The following is a 21,019-nucleotide window of genomic DNA, read 5'->3' as shown; positions in this document are numbered from 1 at the left end:
AGGCTGAGACTACAGGTATCCGTCCCTTAGACCCAGTGTTAGCTCAAAAGATCATGTCGTTATTGAAGGGATTGGTTGGTCCTAAAGTGCTTCCTTCTGTTCAAGCAACTCAGATTCCTGCCGATCCCCCTACTGTTAACACTGCCCCCAAGGTAGGTGGAACTGGAGCTAATGATGCTTTCTTCCGCCCTTTGTTGGGTTCTGTTATGAATGGCAATGAGCATGAAATATTGACTAAGTTTTTGAAGCTAAAGCCTCATGCATTTCTTGGTTCCGAGAGAGAGAATGCTTATGAGTTTATTTTAGATTGTTATGGGAGGCTTCATAAGTTGGGAATTGTCCATCGGCATGGGGTTGAGTTTGTGACTTTTCAGCTTCAAGGTGAGGCTAAGTAGTGGTGGAGAGTTTATGTGGAATGCAGATCTTCAACTTTGCCCCCACTCTCTTGGACTCAGTTTCGTGCTATGGCAAAAAGGGCCAAGAACTCGGGTAACTTTCAGGGTTCTTACTCTAGGGGGTTCGGAAGGCCAATGCTTACAGCCAAGCCAATTCAGTCCGCTATGCCCGCATCTACAGGTAATTACCCGGTAACTCTACCTCATAATTTGATTCAGAATAGGGAGTCACACATTCAGCGGGCGGCAGACCATCTTTTGATCAGACATGTTACAACTGTGGAGAACCTGGGCATATGAGGAGAAATTGTCCCCACCCACGCATGATGGAGTCTGTGCAGCAGTAGACTAGAGCAGTGGTACCCGCAGGAAATGGTAATAATGGTCGAGGGCGTCCACAAGGTGGGCGAGGAGGTAATCAGCGAGGTCGTAGGGGTAGAGGAAATGGTAACGCAGGAAGAGGTAACGTGCAACCAGGCAGGGAAATCGCTCAACATGATGATCGGGCTCAATGTTATGGCTTTTTGGGCAAGAATGAGGCAGAAATTGATCACAGGTACTTTTCTTGTCTGTGATCGGATGGCTAATGTGTTATTTGATCTGAGTTCTACTTATTCTTATGTATCCTTGCGATTTGCCTCAAAATTTGCTATGATTTGTGATATACTTATGCCTACATCCATGTTTCTACCCCAGTTGGAGAGTCAATCATAGTCACCCATGTCTATCGTGCTTGTCCTATTTTGTTTATGGGCTTTTTGGACTTGGGCTGATTTGGTGATTTTGGATATGACTGACTTTGATATTATCTTAGGCATGACTTGGCTGTCCCCCTATTATGCTGTGTTAAATTGTAATACTAAGTCTGTAACTCTAGAAATTCCGAGAAGGGAAAAATTAGAGTGGGAAGGGGTGTACAAGCCTAATCAAGCTAAAATCATATCCTCAATTCGGGCTAAGAAACTGGTAGGGCAGAGTTGTTTAGCTTATTTGGCTCATATTAGGGATGTTGAGGTTGAGACTCCATCTGTTGAGTCTATTCTTGTGGTGTCAGAATTTAGAGAAGTGTTTCCTAATGACTTGCCTGGTATGCCTTCGGATAGAGATATAGACTTCTGCATTGATTTAGAACCTGGTACTCGTCTCATTTCTATTCCTCCATATCGCATGGCTCCGACATAATTAAGAGAGCTTAAGGCTCAAATCCAAGAGCTTCTTGATAAGGGATTTATTCGTCCTAGTGCTTCCCCATGAGGTGCTCCAATTTTGTTTGTTAAGAAAAAAGATGGTAGTATGAGAATGTGTATAGACTATCGTCTATTGAATAGGGTCACTATTCGAAACAAGTACCCTTTGCCTCGAATAAATGATTTTTTTTATCAATTGCAAGGTGAATCAGTTTTCTCCAAGATTGATCTAAGGTCTGGCTACCATCAGTTAAAAATTAGGCCTGAGGATGTGCCCAAGACGGCGTTTAGAACCCGCTATGGGCACTATGAGTTTCTAGTTATGTCTTTTGGTTTGACTAATGCGCCCGTCACTTTTATGAGTTTAATGAATGGGTTGTTCAAGCCATTTTTTGATTCATTCGTCATAGTCTTTATTGATGACATTTTGGTCTATTCTAAAAGTGAGGAAGAGCATGTCGACCATCTTCGTATTATTCTGGGTGTTCTTGGGAAACAGAGGTTCTATGCTAAATTTTCTAAGTGTGAATTTTGGTTGACTTCTATTGCATTTTTGGGACATGTTTCAAAAAAGGGTAATGGTAGATCCCCAAAAGATTGAGGCGGTTAAGAATTGGGTTTCGCCTAGCTCTGTGACGGAAGTTAGGAGTTTTGTGGGGCTCGCTAGCTACTATCGTCAATTTGTGAAGAACTTTGCTTCATTGCTACTCACTTGACTAATTTGACCAAAAAGGAGATACCATTTGAATGGACTAAAAAATTTGAGGATAGCTTCCAAAAGCTCAAGACTCTCATTACCACAACACCTACCCTAGCACTACCGATGGAAGGTAAGAATTTTATTGTTTATTGTGATGCTTCACATTCTGGTTCGGGTGCTGTGTTGATGAATGATAAGAATGTTATAGCTTACGCATCGCGTCAATTGAAGGTGCATGTGAGAAATTATCCAACACATGATTTGGAGTTGGCAGCAGTGGTGTTTGCTCTTAAGATCTGGCGACATTACCTCTATGGTATTAAGTGTGAAGTGTTTACTGATCATCGTAGTTTGCAGCATGTGTTCACTCAAAAGGATCTGAATTTGAGACAACGAAGGTGGATGGAGTTACTTAAAGATTATGATGTCACCATTCAATACCATACATGTAAGGCAAATGTAGTGGCAAACGCTTTGAGTCGAAAAACGGTGAGTATGAGTAGTTTAGCTTGCTTGAGTGTAACTAAGCAACATTTGGCTAAGGAAATTCAGACCTTGGAGTCTAAGTTCATGCAGTTAGGCATCTCAGAAAGAGGTGGGGTTTTAGCTAGCATTGAAATAAGGGCCACGTTCATTGATGAGAGCAAGGCCAAACAGTTTGAGGATGAAAATTCGAATGAACTTAAGAAGAAGACTGCGATTGGTAAGGCACAAGAGACCACTCTTGATGCGAAAGGTGTGCTCAGTTTTAAAGGAAGAATTTGTGGACCTAGAGTAGATGACTTGATTCAGAAATTATTGGCAGAATCTCATGGTTCGCTATATTCTATTTATCCGGGTGTGACAAAGATGTACCGAGACTTGAAGCGAATTTATTGGTGGCCAGGCATAAAGAAGGATATAGCGGAGTTTGTGGCTAAGTGTCAAAATTGCCAACAAGTGAAGTATGAACATCAAAGGCCTTCAGGTTTGATTCAAAGAATGCCAATTTCGGAATGGAAGTGGGAAAGAATAGCAATGAATTTTGTGGTTGGTCTTCCCAAGACTTTGGGAAAGTTGTATGCTATTTGGGTAGTGGTTGATAGATTGACTAAGTCAGCCCATTTTATTCCGGTAAAAATAGATTATAATGTTGAACAATTGGCTAAAGTTTATGTGAAAGAGATAATGAGGTTGCATGGGGTGCCCATCTCTATCATCTCAGACCGTGGTACCCAATTCACATCCAAGTTTTTGAGTAAATTACATGATGAATTGGGCACACAACTCACTTTTAGTACAACCTTCCATCCACAAACAGACATGCAGTCAGAGAGGACTATTCAAGTGTTAGAAGACATGTTGAGGGCATACGTGATTGATTTTGGAAGGCATTGGAATAAATTCATACCTTTGTGTGAGTTCTCCTATAATAGTAGTTATCACTCCAACATTAATATGGCACCATTTGAGGTACTTTATGGGAAGGGATGTAGATCACACATAGGATGGTTCGAGGCCGAAGATGCGAAACTTTTGGGGTTGATTTAGTGAAGGATACTCAAGATAAGGTGAGGAGTATTCAAGCTAAGCTCTTAGCCGCCCAAAGTAGACAGAAGAAGTATGCAGACTATAAGGTAAGAGATATGATATTTTAGACTGGTGAGAATGTTCTTTTTAAGGTATCACTCATGAAAGGGGGATGACATTTGGCAAAAAGGGCAAGCTAAGCCCGCGGTCTATTGGTCCCTTTGAGGTTCTTGAATATGTAGGACCGATAGCGTATAGATTGGATTTACCTCCTAACTTATCGAAAGTTCATCCAGTATTTCATGTATCTATGTTGAAGAGATATCATGGTGACAGAGATTACATCATTAAGTGGGACTCAATTGTGTTAGACGAGGACTTACAATATGAGGAAGAACCGATTGCAATACTTGATCGTGATATGCGTAAGCTGAGCACCAAGGAGATCAAATCCGTGAAAGTTCAATGGAATCATTGTCCATTTGAGGAAGCTACTTGGGATATCGAGAAGGACATGTGAGACAAATATCCCAGTTGTTCGTCGATTCAGGTACTACTTCATTCTTTCCTTAGCCTATTTTTTCTAAGTTTTTCACTCGAGGACTAGTGGTGGGTAAATTGGTATCTATTGTAACGGTCTGTTTCCTTCGTTATCGAAAAGCCAATGGGGAAAGGTTTTGGGCCATAAAACTTTTTCGTAGTAACTTGAGATTTCCCAACCTAGTCTATATTTAGACAAAATCGGAGTCAGTAAATTCTAGGAAAATCTGGTAGCAATTGGATGGTTTAAATGTGATTTTGATTACATGAGTAGATAACTAACGTATTAAGGAATCCGTACGACTTTATGGAATTGAATTCGGGTGAGTAGAACTCCCGAAACTGACATTGGCGTGAACATGTAGTTTCCAGTGTCGTTGGTTGAAGGTGTGTTGTGAAATGAGGGTTTTGGAATTATTATTTTTCTCACTGTTTCATTCAAGCCGCTTTGGCGGTGATTTTTGCCGCCAGGGCGGGGCCGCTATAGCGGGCTAGTGCCTCCGTGGCGGGGTAAACGCGACTTTAAGTCATAAATAAACTCCAAAAATGTTTTATTCTGCAATTTTCAAACTTGAGAGCTAAGGAACGAACCCCAAGTAATTCTTGAAAGTTTTCCACCATTTTTAAGGCTAAAGGTAAGGTTTTAACTCCCCGAATCTATTTTTCAATCCGTAGAACGTAATCTAATGGATAGTTATCGAGGGGGGACAGTTTTGATATGAGAATTATGGTGGAAAAAGTCCTAATTTGGATAATGGGATCATGGGTATGATCTAAGGTTGATGAAATTGTTAGTAATTTGGGTAATTAGTGATTGTTTATTGATTCCCGTTCATATTGATTGTTTATAGACCAAGAACAAGCAAAACAAATTCAGAAAGGGAAAAATCAAGTTCTTAGGGTTTCAAGCTTGTTTCGAGGTAGGTGATGGTTGTGATTTTATGATTGTGTGATGTATGTTTGTCTTGCTTCATTATGATACACGTATGTATGCGTATGTTGCATTATTGATCGCACTTGTTGTAAATGAGGATATATGATTGATGAATGTCATGAATCATGACTTGATTGTATGATTGTGAGAATGTATTTGTAATTGTGATTGTGGCTTGTTGAATGGATCGGGTGTTGCATTACGACACACTAACTTGGATCGGTTGCCACGTTCCAGCATAATTATGGGATTGGTTGCCACGTTTCGGCATAATCATTAGATCGGGTACCATGTTCGGGTATGCTAACTGTTTGGGTTTGGGTTCCATAAGAGGACCATTGACTTGACATAACTGTATAATTGAGAATTGTGAAATGCTCTGTTGTTCTTGAATGTTGTTAATATTGTATATGTTCAATATATGCATGTGATTATATTGTTGTATTGACTTATGTTTGTTACACTTAGTGAGATAGCCGCGTGATCCTACCAGTACACTGTGGTTATATACATATACTGTACTTGCTCTTTCTTTGTTGAGTACATGACATCTTCAAGTGGCTATTGACAGACCTCGCTTAGAAGATCAGTGATCGTCATTCGAATTCAAGGGTGAGCCAGTTCTTCCATGCTGCCATGAGTTCTCTTTCTGTCTACGTCCACATTTCGAACATAGATTTTCTAGCTAGTTATTAGTTCATTAGTTTGGGGTTGTAACCCTTCTTGTTTAGACTTGTTGAACTTTAGATGTTTTGGTACATTGACTTTCAGGTTCTAGGTGTATTTTCCGCATTGTTTAGTTGTTAGATCTTTTGGAAGTTTATGGGAACTTCAGTCTTTAGCTATTTAACTTGCTTCCGTAACTTAAATGTTTTAGTTTTTTTATTTAGTTGCTTGGTTTGGGTTGTAGTAGTGGTTCTCCCACCGGAGGGTTAGTGTGGCTGCCAATCACGACGGTCTGGGTCGTGACAATTAATTTTACTCTCTTTAATTTTTGAACTTTATCTAAGTATTTTCTTACATTTCGAACAATTTGATAAGCCCATTAGATTTCAAGATGATTAGGAGGTATCATATAGTTTATTTTATCTGATTTCAATCAAGTTCTTTCAATTTTCGAGGAATTCATTGATTATTATAAAATTATCATTTCTAATTTTGAAGTTATATAAAATGAGTAATTGATGATATCTTCAAAATTTTAAATTTTCTTAGAAAAATAATTATTTTTTTTATCAATATTTATTAAAGCGTAGAAAATAGTATGATTTATTTTTTATAAAAAAATCATTGAAATAAAGAATTTGATTGGAGAAGAAGAAGAAAAAAAAAAGAAAAAAAGGGAGAGGGGTTAATTTGACGTGGCGGGTGAAGTGAGGGTGGAAGGTGAAGAAAAAGAAAGACAATGGAGGGGGGGGGGGGGGGGGGTAGAAGATGAAGTAAAATTTAAGATGAAATCAAAATTAAAATAAGTCAAAAATTAAGAGAGAGAGAAATAAAGAAAAAACTTGAAATGAAAAAAATTATATTTTTAATCAAATTAACAGATGTCATGTAATGATTAGTGTGTGAACACACTTGCTTCCTATAATTGTTTAGTGCGGTAATAGGATGGTTGCAAAGTTAAGGTGTCTTTTTGAAAATTCGGGACAAATTCAGTGGTGATTTTATGTCTTTTCTCTTAAATTAATTATAAATCCATATTTTATACTTATATTTTATATTAGCGTAAAGTCGTAATATTGATATTTTTGTTTTGCAAATTATTAATTATCATCCCATAACATATATTATATCAATTATTTAGTTAGAATCCTTAAATAATCTAAAAGAAAAAAAGGAAAAGCCCGATAATTATGTCTAAACCCTTCAAAATGAGTCCAAATCTACTCCAATATTCAGCCCAAATCCCTTCCAATTTTCAGCCCTAAATGTTTGAGAAAATTTTCAAAATGTCATTATTTTAGCATTTCTTAGCCACTTTTCAATGTTTTAGTTTGTTATTCTTCTGATTTATGTATTCTTTATTTGTTTGATTTGAAAGAATACAATTATTTCATAATAGAGAGGAGAAAATCAGGAGAGAACATTTTTAAAAAGCAACATATCACTTAAAATTCTCATATGTTATAATTTCAAAAGTAAATGACAGGGCACCCACCCCCTTATTCATCAAATTTCAAATATCGATTTTTAAAATTCCATTATTAATACTTAATCTTTGTTGAAGTGAATTCCATTCAATTGTGGTTTTTCTGTTTTGGAAGAAAATTTTGAAACAAACGATTAAAAGTTCTTTGACAAACAACTTTGGGGAAGGAATTCCCAACTGGAACTTCTATATAATCGGTGTTCTGTAAAATCGATCAGGTATTAGTTGATTGTTGGATCATTAATTTATTTCAAAGTGAATCGAAAATGGCTATGAATTTTTTTATAATTATGAATTGGATCTATTTTTCTTGATAATTGTAAATTGTATCATTATGAACAAAGTGGAGAGTATTAGTTTTGTTGGATAGTTTTAATTTATTTTGTTTGGATACAAAATAAGAATGAATGTGGAATTTTTGTAGATTTTGTTTTGTAATGTTTAGTGCAATGGAAGAATCGTTGGTCTGTTCGGCGGTTTTTTTTTTTTCTAGAAATATTGTATCCATTGTCGGAAAAGCTATGATAATTATAGTGTATTTTGTAAGTGTTTGTTTGGAATACAACAAACCGATTTGATAAGGATACAAATACATAGACATTAATGTAATACAATTTTGATCTCTCGAATACAAATTTTTACACAAGAATACAAGTGTGAAAGTAAATACATACATTTATCAATTCTTGAATACAAATATTGCCAAACGAATGTGAACTTGTATTTATTAATGACTTGTTTTGTATATTTTTTTTTGGAATACAAAGCAAAATATGGGGAGCATTAGTTTTCTAATCATGCATTCTGGAAGATGGAACGAATAAAATTGCTACATTGATTACACAATAGAGGCAATTATTATAAAATAATATGCAATATTTAGAGACTAAGTGGATGAAGTTTCTAAACAGATTGATGTGATTTGAGATACAATTGTGTGAAACTTAAGTATAAGATAAAAGGTAGTAATGCCCCTTTGAAAATACACAACGAGATGAGTGTGAGAGTGTATGTGTCGTTGAAGAGAGATAATAAAGATTTGGCAAAGTATCCCCCAAGTGTAATTGTATTTGTGAAGGATATCGAATTAACGGATAGAAATCTATATGAAAACGGGGTTGGAATGTGTGGAATAGATAGAGGAAATCTATAACGAGGTTTTAGTTCAACCGTCTTCCAATTGAATAATCGCAGAATACAATCATCAACCTTTTGAGTTATTTTTAAGTTGACAATTGAACTGCACTCATATAATCATACTTGGATGACAATTGGCATGCCACCAAATCTGTAAAACTTCTTTGAGCTATTCATTTTCTTTCTCAAACTCTTCATCAACAAATGAAATGCTTTCTTACCCCACGAGTAATCAATGTACCTACCGATTTCAACAAGGTCAAAATATAGCTTGGAAACTCTTTTGTCTTTTTTTTCACTAGAAAATACAACAGTGTGGATGAAAAACTTCAAGTCATTCTGATCGTTATCACCCCACACTTTGGCCTTAAAGGCCTTAAAACTCTCTATTAAATCTATTCTCGGATCATACCTACACCCTCGAAATACTGATTAATCAACATATTGGGTTCTTCAGTGTCAAATTTAAAATCTTCTTCATCACTAACACAATTCAACCCACTAATCAAAGCAAATTCTCTGAGTGTAAATCGAAGAATGGATCCATTAACACGTATGATAAATGCTTTTTGGGAATTGTAATTGAGTTCAAAAACCATACAACACCTACGTATTTGAGCCTGAGCACAACAATTATACATTCGCATATAGTGACCGAAACATGTGCTCTCTCAAAATACCTTATATACAAGCTTGTACAGATATTTAATCAAGTGATCTTTAATCTCATTGTTAAAAATAAGTTGAACATGTGAAGATTTTGTAGGTGGATTTTTCACATAAAAATCGTTAGCATGCATACCATCAAATAAATGAATACATATTTGTATTAATTACTGATAAAAAATACATTTTAAAAAAACAATTTGAAAACACACTAATACTAAAAAGAAAAACAATATGAAAAATAATAGAGAAAAATGATACAAAATGGATCTAATGTAGTTCAAAGTATGGAAACAATCTCATGCAAATATATATAAGCCAATACAAACATGATACATAATGTATCTAATACAGTTCGCGGTATGTATACAATTAATTTGGGATTGAAGGATTTATACTCAGAGATTTATGTGGAATTATACATACCTTTGTGTTCTAGGATCAAGTGTTATCACCGCCAACTGTCTAAGTGGTTTCTTACAAGATCACTATGGAGTCTTGTATTGTTTTTCACAACAACTACACTCTTTATCTAAGGAACTCTCTTCTTGTGGTTTTTGTGTTGTGTTTGGATGATCCCAAGTCCTCCCTTTTGTAGGACAAGTTTAAGACTTGTAACTCTTATTCATTCAAGAGTTACATCACCCCTTATCCCATAACTCCCACTCCATTCAAGAATACATAACTCTTCCTCTTTTACTATAAGAAGTTATTTAGTGGAGTTGTAACGTACTTCATGAATGAAGCAAGTTACTAGTCAACCCATCAATGGGTGTATCTATTTCCAACATCTCCCACTCACACATGATGAGATGAAACACATTGGGCTTTGAAAAGTAAATTCCTTTAGACATTCATATAGAGTGTATTGTTGTGACCACTCAGACACTAAGTTTGGGAGCTTTTACGCTAGAAATCTTTTCCTAGATTAGCATAAGAGACTACCACCATTTTATGACTATTTATGATATATTATCATGTCATATAAAGTGCCTTAGATGACTAGACATGTCTATATACACATATGGCTTCTTTTAACCCTCTTTCCATTTTCAATTTTTATGTGCCTTGTGTCCACACTTATGATGTTAACTGAAATATGTTTCATAATGGACCGGTCTCAGACACAAGCATAGTGTGTATATATTTGACATGATCTTCCTTTCGCCCACATATCACAAAGATCATGATTAATTGCTTTCCTAGCATTACTCTTTCAGGTCGCATTTTAATAACATTTAGATTCATACTAAAGTAGCATACACTAACCTATCACATTGTGATATTGTCAAAGTCATAAGGGCACTAATTAAAAATATATATTTTAAAGGTCTCACATAAAAGTGAAGTAGGGTGTCATCACTTACCTTTCAATTTGCGGTAATGAAGCACATGCAGTGTGAAATGCATGTTACAGTGTGCCTCTGATTTCATCAGAGTGTATGTCGATTTTCATCTCTTTACATCGTACAAATCTTGGTCCAAGCAAATCATTTACTTGACCTGAGTTCTACCACTCTATTGGAATTTTAGAGGAGATCTCACATCTGGCAACAAGTATTATGGGTAGTGGGAATTCATTATTTCGATCCGTTTTGACATTTCTCTTGGATCTCATCCTAGTATTTTACTAGGGCGACTTTAAATAATATGTTGCCACATCTATTAGCTATCCTTTTTAGCATTAAGAAACACAAATGTCTCATTTTGGCTCGCTTTACATAAGCGCCCAAGACCATTGCTCATGTGAGAAAGACAATCTTATCAACTTGTACGACATACTCTAATATTATGAATGTGCTAATCAATAATAATGTATGAAGTAACCATAAAAGCATCAACAAAAATATCCATACATCATGATCAAGATGTTCAAATAAGGAAATATATCATTTTACATCCCGCGCAAGCCTATAGATTTCACATGTTTAACAAAGACATCTCTAGTGTCTTTGTCAAGGGATCTGCTACCATCTTATGCATAGAAATGTACTGTAAAGTAATTTTCTTACGTGTTATGATGTCTCTAACAAAATTATACTTTGTATCTATGGGCTTAGTCTTACTATAATACTTAGGGTCTTTAGTATGTGTCATTGCTGATTGGCTATCACAAATGATTTGCACTGCATCTATTGACCTGCCAATGATCCCTAAGTGTTCCATGAACCTTTTTAACCATACAACTTCTTGTACTACTGAAGAGGATGCAATGAACTCTGCTTCCATAATTGATAAAGTTGTACATGCTTGTTTCTTGCTACTTCATGAAATGGTACCATTGTTAAGCAAAAAAACATAACCAGAAGTGGACTTTCTTTCATCCAAGTCTCCACCTTAGTCAGCATCAGAGTAGCCCACCACCTATAAGTCACGTCCTTGATAACATAATTTGTAATCAACAGTGCCCCTTAAGTATCTCAAGAATCTCTTAACAGTTTTCCAATGTATTTGTCATGGATTAGATTGATAATGACTAAAAGGACTCACTGCATAACAAACATTAGGACGTGTACACAACATTGCATACATTAAAATCCAAATTGCACTTGAATATGTGACCCTATTCATGTCGTCTTTTTCACTTTGAGTTTTGGGACATGTTTCAAGGCTCAAATTTTCACCTTTAGCTACAGGGGTGTCTATTGATTTACCGCCTCTCCTGAATCATTCAAGAATTCTTTCAATGTATAATTCTTGTGATAAAGCTATTAAACTCTTAGAGGGATCTCTATGAATTTTAACTCCAAGGGTGAATTTTACTTCTCCTATATCCTTTATTTCAAAATTTTGGGACAGCCAACTCTTTATTGCCTTTACAAAAGTAAGACTATTTTCAGCTAATAGTATATCATCCACATAAAGGGACAATATTACAAAATCAGTTTCAGACCGCTTAATATACACACAATGGTCTTCATCGATCATATTAAAGTCGTAAGACATAATAGCACGATGAAATCTTAAGTACTATTGGCTAGATGATTGTTTAAATCCATAAATAGACCTTCTGAGCTTGCAAACTTTGCGCTCTTGACCATTTTGGATAAAGCCTAATGGTTGTTCCATATAAATTTCTTCATACAGTTCCCCATTGAGAAATGTAGTCTTTACATCCATTTGATGTAACTCCAAGTTCATACTTGCAACTATAGCTAGAATCAGTCTAATAGAGCTAAATGTCACAACTAGAGAAAAAGTATTTTCATAATCAATTCCCTCTTGTTGTGTGTATCCCTTAGCCACCAAACGAGCGTTGTAGCGTTCAATTCTGCCTTTATTTTAATTTTGAGAAGCCATTTATTCCCTATTGTCTTTCGACTTGGTGGAAGATCAATCAAATCCCAAACATGATTTGTCATCATGGACTCTATTTCCTGTTTCATTGATTCTATCCACTCATCCTTAGCAGGGCTTGAAAAAGCCTCTTGAATTGAATTAGGCTATTCATCATCTTGCGGAGTAACTATTAATGCTTCCCCTTCGATATAAAATCGATGTCGGGGAATAGTTCCTCGTGTACTTTTTCGCACATATGTATCTTGTGGAATATTCTCTAAATGAGTAATTCTCCTACTTGGATCAACAAGAGAAGGTACATCTTCTTGTTCCTCACTTCTTTGATCTTGACGATTTTCTTTATGATCCACAACTTTATAAAATGACACAGTTCTATCAATATCACCCTTACTAGGAAATTCAAACTCTAAAAATGTGGCATCTCGTGACTCAAGCTTTGTTATACTTCCATCTTCATTTTCTCCTATAAAGATATGACCCTTTGATTGCTTTGAATAGCCAATGAAGATGCATTTCTTGCCCCTAGGGCCTAACTTCCCATATTTATGAGAAGAATCATGCACTTATGTTGCAGAGCTTAGGGTCGCAATATATTTAAGTCAGGTTTTCTATTCGTCCATAATTCATAGCTAGGGTGTGGAAGCAACAGACTTAGAGGGCACACAGTTAAGCACAAAAGTTGCAGACATCAATGCGTCTCCCAAAAGGAAATTGGCAAGTTAGCCTGCGACATCATAGACCTAACTATTTCAAGAAAAGTTTTATTTCTTCGCTCAGCTACTTCATTTTGTTGAGGAGTGTATGGAATTGTTAACTGTCTTACAATTCCTTATTCATCACATAGATCCTTAAATTGATCTGATAGATTCTCATGCCTACTGTCAGTTCTTAAAGCTTTTATTCTTAAGTTTAATTGATTATCCACCAAATTCATAAATTGTCTAAAGCATTTCAATACTTTTGACTTATGGGAGATCAAATAAACATGACCGTGACAAGTATAATCATATATAAATGTGATGAAATATGAGGTTCCATACCTCACCCTCACACTTATAGGACCACATATATCTGAATGGATGAGTTACAATGGAAACTCAACTCTAGTTCCCTTTTCAAATGGTTTTCTAGTTGTTTTTCTTACTAGACAATGCTCACATATTGACATTTCAATTTTAGTTAAGGACCCCAACAATCCTTCTTTTGCCAATCTATTCATTCTTTCAATGCCTATATGTCCAAGTCTAGCATGCCAAATATTTATATCTAAAATTGGAGTTGTTCTTAAAGCAAAACAACCATGATTATTAGATATATAATTAAAACCACAAATTGTGTCCAGCACAATAAAACCATAAAAAAGGTAACCAGAACCATAATATTCAGTGCCATAAATAATGTCAATAGAATTGTAGTGAAATTTACACTGAAATTTAATTTAAGAAGAGAAACAACTTAAATCAAATTTCGTTGAATGTCTGGAACATATAAGACATCATGTAGGAGAATGATTCGTCCACCTTGCAACTCTAATTTTCATGTTTCGATCCATTTCACTTCAATTGATTCATTGTTTCCCACATAAAGCCATTTGCTCCTTGAAGACAATTGGCGATATTCAAGAAATGATCATTTGTCTCTAGTTATGTGGTATGTGGCTCTTGAGTCAACAGTCACAAAGTATTAGTATCTGCCATTAATGCAGTACTAGAGACATAAGCAAAATGAGGAGTTTTAGTGCATGCTGTTACCTTATTCTCCGGACAATCCCATGCAAAATGACCCATCTTGTGTAAGAATAACACTCTACTTTGGCCATATCAATGTTCTTAACACCATGGTTTCCTCTCTTCTTAAATTGAGATTTATCCTTCTGATTTAATTTATCAGACCCCTTTTTCCTCCATGCTTTCTTGTTCTTGTTCTTTTGCTTAGGATTAGAAGTCCCAGCATAATTAGCAAGAAAAGCTTGATCAGTTGCTTTAGAAGCTTCACAGCTCTCATCTTCAAGAACAAGATGGTGTTCAATGTCTTCAAAAGATTTGATGGTTTCATTGTGGGTCATATGAATTTTCATATATTCCCAACTAGCAACAATAGATCTTATAACAACTTGCACTTGTTGATCATCAGAAAGGTTATGACCAGCTAATTTTAGTTCTCGTATTATGCTTGACATCTCTCTTAAATGTTGCCTTATCGATGAGTTTGGGCGCAGCCTATAGGTGTCAAACTTAATGGTCAACCTCCTAAGTTTTGTAGCAGAAGTGCCACCAAACTTATATTTTAGTGCTATCCACATGGCTTGGGCCTTTGGATAAGATTCGAACTCACACATAAGATCATAAACCATACTACTTAGCTATGCGAGCGTTACTATTTTTTTTCTTCCAGACTTAAAAAGTCTCAAGATTTCTCTTACGTTGTTGGGTGTCTTCACCCGCCGGCTCAACCATCACATGGTTTAGGGTCTCCAAAACCTCTTGCTCTTCAAGAATGTATTGAATCTTACGGTGCCAAATGTCATAATTATCACCATTTAATTTTTCACACTTATTCAATTCAGCAATGATAGTCTTTGAAGCCAATTTATAAATTTATCTATGCACATAGAAGAAATAGCACAAATAAGCACAAAACACATTTCTTTATTTGGTGAAATTGCATCTAAATTAATATTGTTTAGCTAGAAGCCTGTGTTTAAAAGTCTATGTTTGTCTTACTTTCATCGCATGTAACCTTAAGTATACCAATATTATTTTTAAATCAACTGTGTGCTAATAAATTATGATAATTCTAAATAAGAAAAATTGTCTATCAATAAGAACTCCCACTCAATATATATATAAATTTATAAATCGTTCAATATACATATGTCTCAAACAAATGACATAAACCATAATCGTGGGTAACTATTTTTTATTTTTTAAAATTGAAATTTACATAGAAAACTTTCAGAATTTAAAAAATTTCCCGATTACGTTTTCAAGCAGCGAACTTTCAACAATCTATGTCTCATTTATTCGATGTCAAAAAAATTACAAATAATATATCGTTGGAAAGGTTTTGAAAATATATTTACAGTGATATATGTCTTGCTCACATCGAAAACGTGAAGAGGGAGAAGTTGAGCTTTAAAGTTGGGCAATCTTACTGAAATTTCTAGTTTTTTTTCTTCTTTGGCAGCCAACTTTCAACACCCATACTTCATTTGATATCGAATTTTTACAAATAATATATCGATGAAAATCTATAGAAAATATCTTTCCATCGATATATGTCTTGTTCAGATTGTCAGTCCACTCTAGGATATAACTTAGCCAAAAGTCAGAACGTTTATAAAAAAAATGAAAAACTTTTTCAAAATGTAATAAAATTGAAAATTTGCTTATCACTATTTTTTTATGATGCAATGGTGAAAATATAATCAAATCTAACAAATCTTGCTCTAATACCAATGTGGGATTTATACTCGGAGATTTATGCGGAATTATACATATCTTTCTTGTTCTAGGATCAAGTGCTATCACCACCAACTGCCTAAGTGGTTTCTTACAAGATCACTATGGAGTGTTATATTGTTTTTCACAATAACTACACTCTTTATCTAAGAAACTCTCTTCTTGTGTTTTTGTGTTATGTTTGGATGACCCCAAGTCCTCCCTTTTATAGGACAAGGTTAAGACTTGTAACTCTTATTCATTAAAGAGTTACATAACCCCTTATCCTATAAATCCCACTCCATTCAAGAATACATCTCTTCCTCTTTTACTATAAGAAGTTATTTAGTGGAGTTGTAACTTACTTCAAATGAAGCAAGTTACTAGTCGGAGGGGGAGACCCCATATTATACCAACATCTCTTTTGGTTCTTCGGTCATCCAGAGGTGTATATTCCCATTCTTACTGGATCCGGTATCATAAGTCATAGCGTTTCTACTTTTGGGATCCGCATATGCTTGGTAAAGAGAATAATCTTATCCTTTAAGAATAATAAAAAATGGACAGTGTTCAATTGGATAGATGCCATGGACCCCCAAGAGATGAGAAAGAACCCCCACCTATCAATGGGTGTATCTATTTCCAACAAGGATACATAATGGATCTAAAAGAATACAATTTGAAAAAAGAATAGAGAATTATGGAACTCCAGAAAAATATAATGTGACAAGAATTCATGACTACGAAAAATGATTAATAAATACAATCTATTTGGGATACTAATTGGACTGAAAATAACAAATGACATTTAAATAAATACATATATTAAACATGATACATAATGGAGCTTATATAATTCGGAGTATGTATGCAACTAATTTGGGATACAAAATGGAGCTAAAAGAATACAATATTCTTCATCACTAACACAAAATTTATAATGGAGGAAACAACACAGAGACTTTAAACTATGAAATGATATAACTAATTTTATTAAATACAAAATTCAAATTGCAAACCTCTTGGGTGACTTTAACTTTAAAAATAAATACAATTTTCTCAATACAAAGCAAATCTTGTGTCGAAGGGAACAATTAATATACATATTATGATTATGCAAGTAGACCTTGAATACAATTATGGGTAATATACAAGTTATGTTTAATTCAAGACAAATATAACTACAAATTTAACTACAATTATAGAACATTCAAAATATTTGAAAATAATTTTGTGAAGCATAATTAAAAACCTCCTCGTCGTTTTGATGGTCGGAAAGTTGTTCTTCATCACTTTGATATTCAACTTGCTCTTCAATTTCTTCCGCACCCACAACTCTTTTTTTTGGACTACTCTCTACAACCATTTTCGCCGCAGAGCCTACATTTTCGCACAATCCTTGGACAATGCATAAATCAAAAAAAGGAAAAATTCCAAAAAAGTTGATTATTTGGGATACCTCTTGTAATCCTCTTTGAATCAGACATTATAGTGAAAATTAGATGTTTTTTCCTTACCTAAAACCCTAAATAAAATTCTCAAAATTACTAAACATACAACAATGTATATAAAGTCAAACAACATATATGCTTCTATATCTCCAATACAAAATAAAAAATAACAGAAAAAAATTAAACCATAAATACCCAACATACTGAAAATTTGAAAAGATACTTCATGTCAATGTATTTACCTGTATAAATGGTTGAAAATCCTTTGATTGATTTCTAAGTTTTTTAGAAAAATGGAGGAATTTTGATCTAAACAAGGCAATGTTTAAGTTACTTGAGGTGAGGGATTAATGGGGGAAATCGTGAGAGAGAGAAAGGATAGAATGTGAGTAAAAAATTTAGAGAGAGGAAAGTGGGTAATGGGATCCTTGTTTTTCACCGATAATGGAGTAAAAAAGTGGGCCCAAGTTGAGAAATAAAAGGAAGGTAAATAAATATATTATGATACACTTTATTTGCTAAAATGTTGACATATTGACATTTTTAATAATTATTTTAAAGTATAGATGTTTTTAATAATTATGTTAGAGATTTTGACTAGTTAGCTATGTTTTCCTAAATTTATCACTCTCTTCCTCAATGTTACTTTCACTCTCTTTAATAATAACAGAGAAAAAGTTTTGTCTTTATCTTCATTGCGAGAAAAGTTTTGAATACTACTTGTTTGTTTGTTTATATTCTCAAAAGGCACTAAGCATTAACTTCACATAGTAATAACTTTTTTTTGTTTAAATTATTTTCTTGAAAATATTTTATTAATACAAACACCCAAATATAATTTTATTTGAATTATATATTTATTATGCTTACATAATTATGAATTATATACATTCAAATGCTAAAAAAGAAACAACCTTAATCATTTAGCGTTCAGATCTAGAAATAACATCTGAATCATTCAGAAGTGCATTAAGATTCAGACATCTTAATCTTAATGAAAACAAATGAGGCCTAAATAGGGATAACAAGAATAAAAAAGTTGCAACACCAATGGGGGCAAGACATTTATGTGCTCGTGGAGACAAAAATAGATGGTCCACTGGACAATTTGCTACAAAGCATTTGGGGCAATAGATGGAAGGAAGAAATACATAAAGAAGTAATGGATAATAAAGGGGGAATTTGAATACTTCGGGACAAAAGGGTACGGAATGGAGAGCTACTGAAGGTTGGGAGACAATGTATTAGTGGAAGGTTCAAAGGAGTCAATAAAGATTCGGGCTGCCACATTACAACCGTATATGCAGATTGCAATAGGGAGATAAGGAAAGTACTATGGGAAGAATTAATAAGAGTCAAAAACAGAGTTGATGGGCCATGGACAATTTGGGGTGACTTCAATGTGATTGGATATTCATCAGAAAGAAAAAATTACAATAGAATTAATGGTGCTATTTCATAATTTTCAACATGTATTGAGGAGTTGCAATGATTGTTCCTCCTTTGTTTGGAAGATCATTCACTTGGAGGAGAGGGAAAGATCATACATGTGCCTCAAGAATTAACGTATTCTTGCATCGTGCTTAGTGGGGGGAGACATCTACATACATCAAGCAAGAAGTGCAACCAAAATTAACTTATGATCACAATCCTATCATGCTAACTTGTGGGAATTGGGAATGGAAGAAATCATACTTCAAAATTGAATCTTGGTGGCTAAAAGTGGAAGGTTTCAAAGAGAAGGTAAAGGCATGGTGGTGTTCTTTCGTTGTGGAAGGTAGGGCAAGTTACATTGTAGATGAGAAGCTAAAATGTTCGAAAGTAAAATTGAAAGAGTGGAGCAAGAATAATAGAGGCAATTGGAAGTAGAGAAAATATGACATCACAACCAAATTGCAAAATGGGAGAGTATTCAGGAACAAAACTCTTGACTGATGATGAAATTTTACAAAAGGCCAACTTGTCTATGGATTTTGAAGAACTAGCTAGATTGGAGGAGATTGCTTGGAGACAAAGATCTAGGATACAATGGTTCAAAATTGGAAGACAAAAACATCATTTTTTCCCACATAATTGAAACTTTCTATAAAAGATGCAACTTTATGAAAAATTTAGAGGTTGATGGGAAAATTGTTAGGGACACAACTTTAATCAAAGAGTTGATATTTATGAAATCGAATACTAATTTATGTTTTTAAAACTATTTTTTTTTTGCAGGATGGAGATGACGGCTGTCTGAACCCTAGTTTAATGCCCACTTTGACCACCAACCAGCCACCCTTAGTGGTTGGTCAACAACTCTCTCTGGACAATTCTGCCCCTTTTTGAATACTGGTGCTAATGATGAACCCAAAATCTTGGAGAAATCATTTGCAGCCTCACTGATAACAACTCCCAGAACCTCTGAATCAAATCCACGTAAAGATGTTATGATGGTGGAAGGCATTCCACATATTAGATGGACGAAGAATGAGGTAGAAACAATGAATAAGATAGAGAATATTAAATATGCAGTTGTAGGTAAATTCACATATGAATGGACGGACCTCGAGGAATTAAGGAGGACTATTCCCCCAACAGTGTGCTATTAAAGGTGGTTGTCAAATTGGATTGTTTCGAAACAAACATATTTTGATTCAATTGACCCAATAGAAAGATTTCATTAATCTTATTTCAAAGGGAGCTTTCTATATATCAAGTAAGGATGGCTATTCATATTTAATGAGAACTTTAATCTATGACTCCTGATTCAAGAAGACTGAAGAGACCACAAAAACTTTCACTTGGATATCTTTTCCCAATCTATTACCCACATACTTCGCTAAAGATTGTTTATTCTCACTAGCCTCTGTTGTGGGCAGACCTGTGCAGCTTGATCTAGCTACTATTAATAGGACTAGACCAAGTTGTGCAAGAGTTAAAGTATCGGTGGACTTAACGGTGTTTTTCCAAAATCAGTAATAATGGACATCCTAAATGAAGTGACATGGGAAGTCAAGAAAGAAGTAGTGATAATTAAATCCGACTACATCCCCAAGTATTGCAATGAATGCAAAATGCAAGGCCACAATAAGGATGAATGTAGAAATAACATCAACAATGAAGATACATGAAATAAAGAGATTAAGGAGAGAAGAGTGCAGAATCAACAACCCCAAATACCTACTTGTAACGACCCGGAAAATGATAGAGTGAAACTAGAGCCTCACATGTGAGTTTGGAGTCGAGAACTTAATGAAATGGTTATAATTGAATTTGACCCAAAAAGTTCTTAAAAATGTGCTTCGGAAGTTACCGGAAACTTGTTTAGCTGTGTATTAAAAGATCCATTTCGTTTTTCGAAAATCTGACTTCATATTCTTGTTTAGGGGGTCAAGTTGAGTGGGAAATGGGTCTAACCCAAATTTTAGAGCAACCGTATCAAAATCCGAAATTTCCAAGTGAAGCCTTTTTCGAGGGTCTACTTTGGAGGGTCATATCTCCTAGCACACAAATTATTTGGGTGGCCAATAATATATCCATGGAAAGCCCTTTGAGTTAGCTACCTAACGCACTTCGTTTCACCTCATTCGGAGTTCGGACGAAGAAGTTATGCCCATTTTCGTAAA

The 21,019-nt window shown here is 34.8% G+C and overlaps 1 pseudogene; it reads right to left on the bottom strand.

The window, feature by feature from the left end:
- Positions 1-8,320: 8,320 nt before the first annotated feature.
- LOC125877339 (uncharacterized) lies at positions 8,321-19,857 on the bottom strand (annotated as a pseudogene).
- Between the last annotated feature and the right edge of the window lie 1,162 nt (positions 19,858-21,019).

This window comes from Solanum stenotomum, chromosome 9, assembly GCF_019186545.1.
Source record: "Solanum stenotomum isolate F172 chromosome 9, ASM1918654v1, whole genome shotgun sequence".
NCBI classification, from domain to species: domain Eukaryota; kingdom Viridiplantae; phylum Streptophyta; class Magnoliopsida; order Solanales; family Solanaceae; genus Solanum; species Solanum stenotomum.
The sequence above is the reverse complement of the archived record's forward strand: the minus strand, read 5'-3'. Positions and strand labels throughout refer to the sequence as shown.